The sequence below is a fragment of the Stomoxys calcitrans genome, chromosome 4 (assembly GCF_963082655.1).
Source record: "Stomoxys calcitrans chromosome 4, idStoCalc2.1, whole genome shotgun sequence".
Classification (NCBI taxonomy): domain Eukaryota; kingdom Metazoa; phylum Arthropoda; class Insecta; order Diptera; family Muscidae; genus Stomoxys; species Stomoxys calcitrans.
Window position 1 is genome coordinate 119078764 of NC_081555.1, and position 6695 is coordinate 119085458.

Consider the following 6695-nt stretch of genomic DNA (forward strand, 5'->3'; position numbering starts at 1 on the left):
TAACCAATAACGGTTTGGTACTAAAACCAATATCGGTCTGGTGCTTAAACCAATAACAGATTAGTATTAAAACTAATACCAGTTCGGTAATAAGGCTAGTACCAAACGGTACTAATCATTTTATGTTTCATCCATACCTTCCGGTATTGTTATTTTACCATACGTTGTTGCTTTACAATCAATACCGTATACGGTGTTGCTTTACTATCATTACTTTATGGTACTGAAATGAGCACTTTTGGTATCAAATATTCTCTGGATGTATAAATACGACATACAGGGTGGCTGATGAATATTGCTACAATGATGAATATTGCTACATTTTTTTTTCGGTGTATGGAATACATTTTTCTTTTATTCATGTTAAATTAAATTATTAAATTAATTATTAAATTATTATTAATTAAATTAATTAATTAATTAATTAAATTAATTATTAAATTATTATTATTAAATAGAAAAAAAGTTATTACATTTTTTTTTGGTAGCGGCTTTCATCAGCCACCCTGTAGAAATCGCGTTTGAAGATTTTGCTGCCAAGATACGAAAGCGAAATATCTTTGATTCAGTGGTTGAAAAATTTTGTTTAATAAAGGATTGGGGCTAATAGACCACATGGTTGTAATCAGCCATGTAAACTTCTTTTCTAAGTGGTGTCGCTCTACAGCAAGTCATTCCGAAGTGGCATTAAAACGGAGGTCACTTACCATTGAGATTAAAATTGTATTGGAAAGCAGTTATTCCTTAGTAGAATAATCATGGGCATTCTTGCAAATTTGCAATCTTATATATAAAAATCAATTTGTGTTTGTTTGTAGGTCTGTTTGTTTGTGTTCATATAGCACCCTAAAAATAAAAATTTGGTATCCAAATTTCGGATGGGGTACCTAGAGGGGACGCCCCACCCTTAAACATACCAATTATATACATACACCAATTACGACAATATGGGACTAAAATGAAAGGTATTTAGGATAAGAAATCGTATCTGATATCCAATTGTCGGACCAAGTATTGGGGGGACCATCCCAACACCCAAAACCCTCCTAAATCGGACATATTTACCGACCATGGCAATATGGGGCTCAAATGAAAGGTATTTGCGTGTAGAATACGAATCTAATATCCAAATGTGGGACCACGTATCTGGGGGTCCTCCCCTTGCCCAAAACACCCCACAAACAGGACTTATTTGCTGACCATGAGAATATGGGGCTTAAATATTTGGGAAAAGTGTCTATGGGGCCACCCCACCCCTACAACACCACCCAAATAGGAAGTATTAGTTGACTATTGCAATATGAGGCTCAAATAATAGGGTTTTTAGAGTGGCCGACTCACTCAGTGGCCGACCATCTTCCAAAACACCCCCAAGCCGGTCATGTTTACCGACTATGGAAATATGGGGCTCCAATTGAAGGTTTTTGGAAGTAGACCACGCATCTGATATCAACTTTCGGGACCAACTGTCTAGGGGACGTACCACCACCATAACAACCCCCAAATATGACGCATAGAGTGGAACGAGTGGAACTTAATATTTATAGTTTTTAGGGCCAGTACCCAAAACCGGACATATTTGCTGACTTTTGCAATACGAAGTTTAAATGAGATCAGAAAACGAATTTGATATCTAATTTTGAGGCCAATGGCAATGTGGGGTTCAAATAAATGATATATAGTTATATGAGAATAGAGCACGTTGGTGATATATTTTCCGGGTTTAGTGTATGGGGGACCATCCCACTCCCCAAAACACCCCTAAATCGGGCATATTTGCCGACCATGTTAATGTGGAGCTTAAATGAAAGCTATTGGGGGGTAGAGCAAGAATTGATACACACTTTCGGGACCAATTTTCTGTTTGTCTACCCCTTTCCCAAAATACCCCACAAACAGCAATTTTTTTACTGGCCATCGCAATATGGGGCTCGATAAAGGTATTGGAGAGTAGAATACGAATTTGATATCCAAATGTAGGATCATGTATTTAGGGCATCGCCCCTTCCCCAAAACACCCCCCAAGGGGTAAACATTTTTCGACCATGCCAATATGTGTCTCAAATGAAAGGTATTTGAGATAACAAAACGAATTTGATAATCTATTTTGGGGTCATGAGTTTGGGGGACGCCTCATTGTGTAAACTCCTCTTAAGCCAATGTCAATATGGGGTTTAAATAAATGGTATTTGAGAGAAGAGCCAAGTGTCTGGGGGACCACCTCACCCCCGAAAACATCCCTAAATCAGATACCATGAGAATATCGGGCTGAAATTAAGTATTTTACGAATGAAGAACACCTTACATCCAAACTTAAATTTGTTGATCACTAAAGATCATATGGGATTCAGATAAAGACACTTATATTGTTAAACTGTTAGTCAAGCGATACTATTTTCGTAGCATGGTATTTCAGTAAAAGCTCTTTAATTGTCGAAAATAAATATTCAAAGGAAACTTTTGTGCCATATAAAGTTAAAGAAGGCGCAGCGGAGCGGGCCCGCGTCATCTAGTACTTTTATAGAATTAAACTTTCCCTAAACAGAAAACATAAAGTTTTGATTTAATGTGCACGCAGACCGATACTTCGATGTGCTACCATTTCATTATTAAAGTTTGTGTACCCCCCACCCTAGGGTGGTGCAAATTTTTCATGTATTTACCGCCACATCAATTTAAATGACATACACTTTAAAATATTGCCTTAAAAATAACTCAAATGTAAATAAAAGATTATAAACGTTCAGCCAGCAGCAGTCTGCAAAAAAAACGAAGAAAAGTGACAGCTACAAGGAGCTCCATTCATTATTTTCTAAGCCACGAAAATTCCCCATGATATACTAGGTCCCTTAATTGCATACAACATCAACAAGTACAGCAACAGCAACAACTAGATACAACATTTATGACTTTATACCACCATAATACACAACTATGTTGCATCTAATGAATTAACATGTCATGTTAACCAGGGGGAGAAACAAAAATTATGCGCTATACACAAAATAAATTATATTTAAAATTTAGCTGAAAGCTGAAAATGAAGAGTTTTTGGCGCCCCTTGCAAAAAAAAACGAAAACGAAAATCACCATCAACTTTAGCACATCAACACAAAACGCTAAAATAACTCACAGCGAGCAAAACATGGCAAAAGTGGAAAAAGTGTGAATGGAAAGGGAGAAAGAAAAAAAAAACTTTCCAATTTAATTTATAACAAAGCAAACGGACGAAGATAAAGAATAAATGCTAGCAAATCTGTTTTTTATTTATTTTCAAGTTGTTTTGTACGAGTTGAGGAATTGCTGCTGCAACAACACACTTTCCAAGATTTACCCTCAACTTCAAGGAGGAGAAAGAAATAAAAACCAGAGTACAAGGAGAAAATACTGCAAAAATTTTATGCACGCAAATAATAGCATCAGCAACATTACCTCAACCACCAACACCGCCACCACCATCATCTTCAACGAAGACAAGACCAACAACGACATTCGAAAATAAAGAATTAAAAACCATAAATCTTAGTAGCATAAAAACGGAGACAAGCAAGGAGAGAAAAATGAATTGCAGCCAAAGTATCTTAAAAATGAGAAACTTGCCTTTTGTGCTCACATGAACATGGGTGTTCAAACTTCTGAAATGATTTTCGAATAGAGTTCATATATAACGAAGTACGAGGAAAACTACTTGCAAAAGTTTAACAAATAGAATATTTCGTAAAGTTATAGGTAGGAACAAGTAAAGGTGTGCTTCGGGCAAGTTCGGCCGGGCCAAATCTTGGGAACCCAAAAGAAAAGTGCATGAGTCCCTAAATTTGCCACTTGTGCCAAAGCAAGTGCCTGTTGTGCATGCCACATCAAAACAATGTTAGCCAGAAACGCTCTTCATATGGCAATAGAGCAAGAGTTGATCGAACGTTGCAGCAATCGTGCTTTTCAATTTGAGAGAGTTTGTATGTGCTTCTCAATTTGAGAGTCGGACATTGTATGTTGTTTGCGAATGAGCACTACTCAGATGAGTGCCATGTGAAGCCAAAGCAAGCAGAGGAATGCCACAACGGACAAACAAATAAAAAAACGGCAAAGACACATAGATCAGCAATGTTCAGCCCTTCACGGTAGCGTTGATGGCAAGTCACACGCATTCAGTGTTGCCGTTTTGGGCAAATTTTTGTATTTGGTCGAATGGACGGCCTAAACTGATTTTGGCATAGCGCAAACATTTTTTTTTATTGAGAACAACATTTTATCAAAACTTTTGTCTTTGGGAAATTGTTATCAACATTTTGTCGTTTTAGAGAAAATACAAAATTTTGTCTTTGGTGGTTGGGAGTCGTAAGCGTCAACAACAATTGCTGGTATAAGGTGTGAGCGTGTCATTCAAGTCATTATTATCGTGTGCACTCATTTTAAAGTGGATTGCTGATATTCTCTGGAACTTACCACCTTGAATCCTGCTAAAAATGTATACAAAATAAATTCAGTTGAAGGTTCACAATTTTATTCTACATACCAAACTTTTGTCAAACCAGCAAAAATTAAAGCTTCTAGGAAACGAACAAGGACGATCAAGAGACCGGTTTTTATGGGAGCTATATCAGGTTATATACAGATTTGGATCGTAGTTGGCACAATTTCAGCCAAATTGGGACAAAAATTGCGGCTTGTAAGGGCTTAAGAAGTCAAATCGGGAGATCGGTTTATATGGGAGCTATTTCAGGTTATAGACCGATTTAAACCGTAATTGTTGGAAGTCATAACAGAACACTACATGCAAAATTTCACACGAATCGGACAAAAATTGTGACTTGCAAGAACTCCAGATCGGTTCTGCATAGCTAGCTGCTTTGGATCCTTACACCTTTGAAATATTATAACATCGTATGCATACCATACTAGTTCAAATCCCTTCCCAACCAGCATCTGTATTAGGTAATTTATTTTAGCATTTAGGTTAGCATGTCCGCCTATGACGCTGAACGCCTAGGTTCGAATCCTGGCGAGACCATCAGAAAAAAAATTTCAGCGGTGGTTTTCCCCTCCTAATGCTGGCAACATTTGTGAGGTACTTTGTCATGTAAAAACTTCTCTCCAAAGAGATGTCCCACTGCGGCACGCCGTTAGGACTCGGCTATAAAAAGAGGCCCCTTATCATTGAGCTTAAACTTGAATCGGACTGTACTCATTGAATGAATGTTCATGGGCAAAATTTCTTTGTTTGTAAAGGGTGATTTTTTGAGGTTAGGATTTTCATGCATTAGTATTTGACAGATCACGTGGGATTTCAGACATGGTGTCAAAGAGAAAGATGCTCAGTATGCTTTGACATTTCATCATGAATAGACTTACTAACGAGCAGCAACATATGGCAGCTATATCAAAATATGGATCGATATGGCCCATTTATAATCCCATTTATAATCAAACCACCTACCTAATAAGAAGTATTTGTGCAGAATTTCAAGCGCCTAGCTTTACAGTTTCGAAAATTAGCGTGCTTTCGACAGACAGAGGGACGGACGGACAGACAGACGGACATGGCTAGATCGACTTAAAATGTCATGACGATCAAGAGTATTTATAATTAAGACGAATATTATATGACGAAATTAATATACCCCCATCCTATGATGGAGGGTGTAAAAACATATGCAATTTAATTTGAAGAAATGAAAATTTCTATATACAAATTTGGCCGTTGTCAACTCAACTGAAATTGGATTGCAATCCACAAACGACACATAAGAGATATCAAAATTTATGAAACGTTGGAAACGCGAGATTCATTAATGGTTGCGTATCGCTTAGAGATAAATAGTCGAAGCCTCCTTCATAAATATTTGCTTTATAGACAAAATTCCAAAAAAATTCTCTTTTAAAACAAAATAAAAAATAAATTTTCTTTAATGACAAAATTTAAAAAATCCCAACAACATTTCTAAGAAATTGTCTCCAAAGGAAAAATTTCTACAAAATTAATTTTTTCTGTCATCCTTTATTAAGTTACCACCTGCTGTAGGGTACTCCTTACACTAAATAGGTAAATTATTATCTTTTCCTGGCAATGTGCACACAAATTGTATACCCGAGTTTAAGAGGGTGAATTACGATTTAGAGCTGCTAAAAATTCCAACAACTGCAAATGCATTTTCTTCCATCTCAGTTGTGGTTCAATAAGAAGTTCAGAAAAGAAATCAAAAAAAAAAAATGCAAGCAAATGAAAACGAAAATGAAAAAAGAAGAATTTCTTGAAATTTATGTTCAAGACAACAACAACAACAACAATATAACAAACATATTTAATAATAATTTCTTATTTACGATTTCTTTGGCAAGAATTGTATCAGAGAGCCAAACAAACAAAACATACTAGCATCCCAAAGGATGAAATGGCAAAATGGGAAGGATTAGATATACAACTTACCTCTTTGCTTTGTGCATGGGATTGGATGTTGTTTTTCTCTTTCTCTCGATGTATTTTGATTTGTTTGCAAATTTTAATGCTTTGTTAGTCGAACAACTCGAAAAGGAAATCCAATCAAATGTGAAACTTGTGTTGCTTTCTCATATCTGTAAATAAAAGAAAAAGGAAACTTGGGATTAGAATCATATTTCTTACGAATTTATTTATAAGAGTTGGCAATGGATGTGGATGTGTGAAAGGTCGAAGCTTTAAGAAATTTTCAAAAATGTAT

General features: G+C 36.2%; 1 protein-coding gene across 5 annotated transcripts in view; it reads right to left on the minus strand.

Moving 5' to 3' along the window:
- LOC106080879 (uncharacterized) overlaps positions 1-6695 on the minus strand; it is a 470932-nt gene that overhangs the window by 281580 nt on the left and 182657 nt on the right. For all 5 annotated transcript variants that reach the window (XM_059366664.1, XM_013242485.2, XM_013242482.2 and 2 more), the window contains one exon: positions 6425-6570. The gene's annotated coding sequence lies outside the window, so the exon portion shown is untranslated. The remainder of the gene's footprint in view (positions 1-6424; positions 6571-6695) is intronic.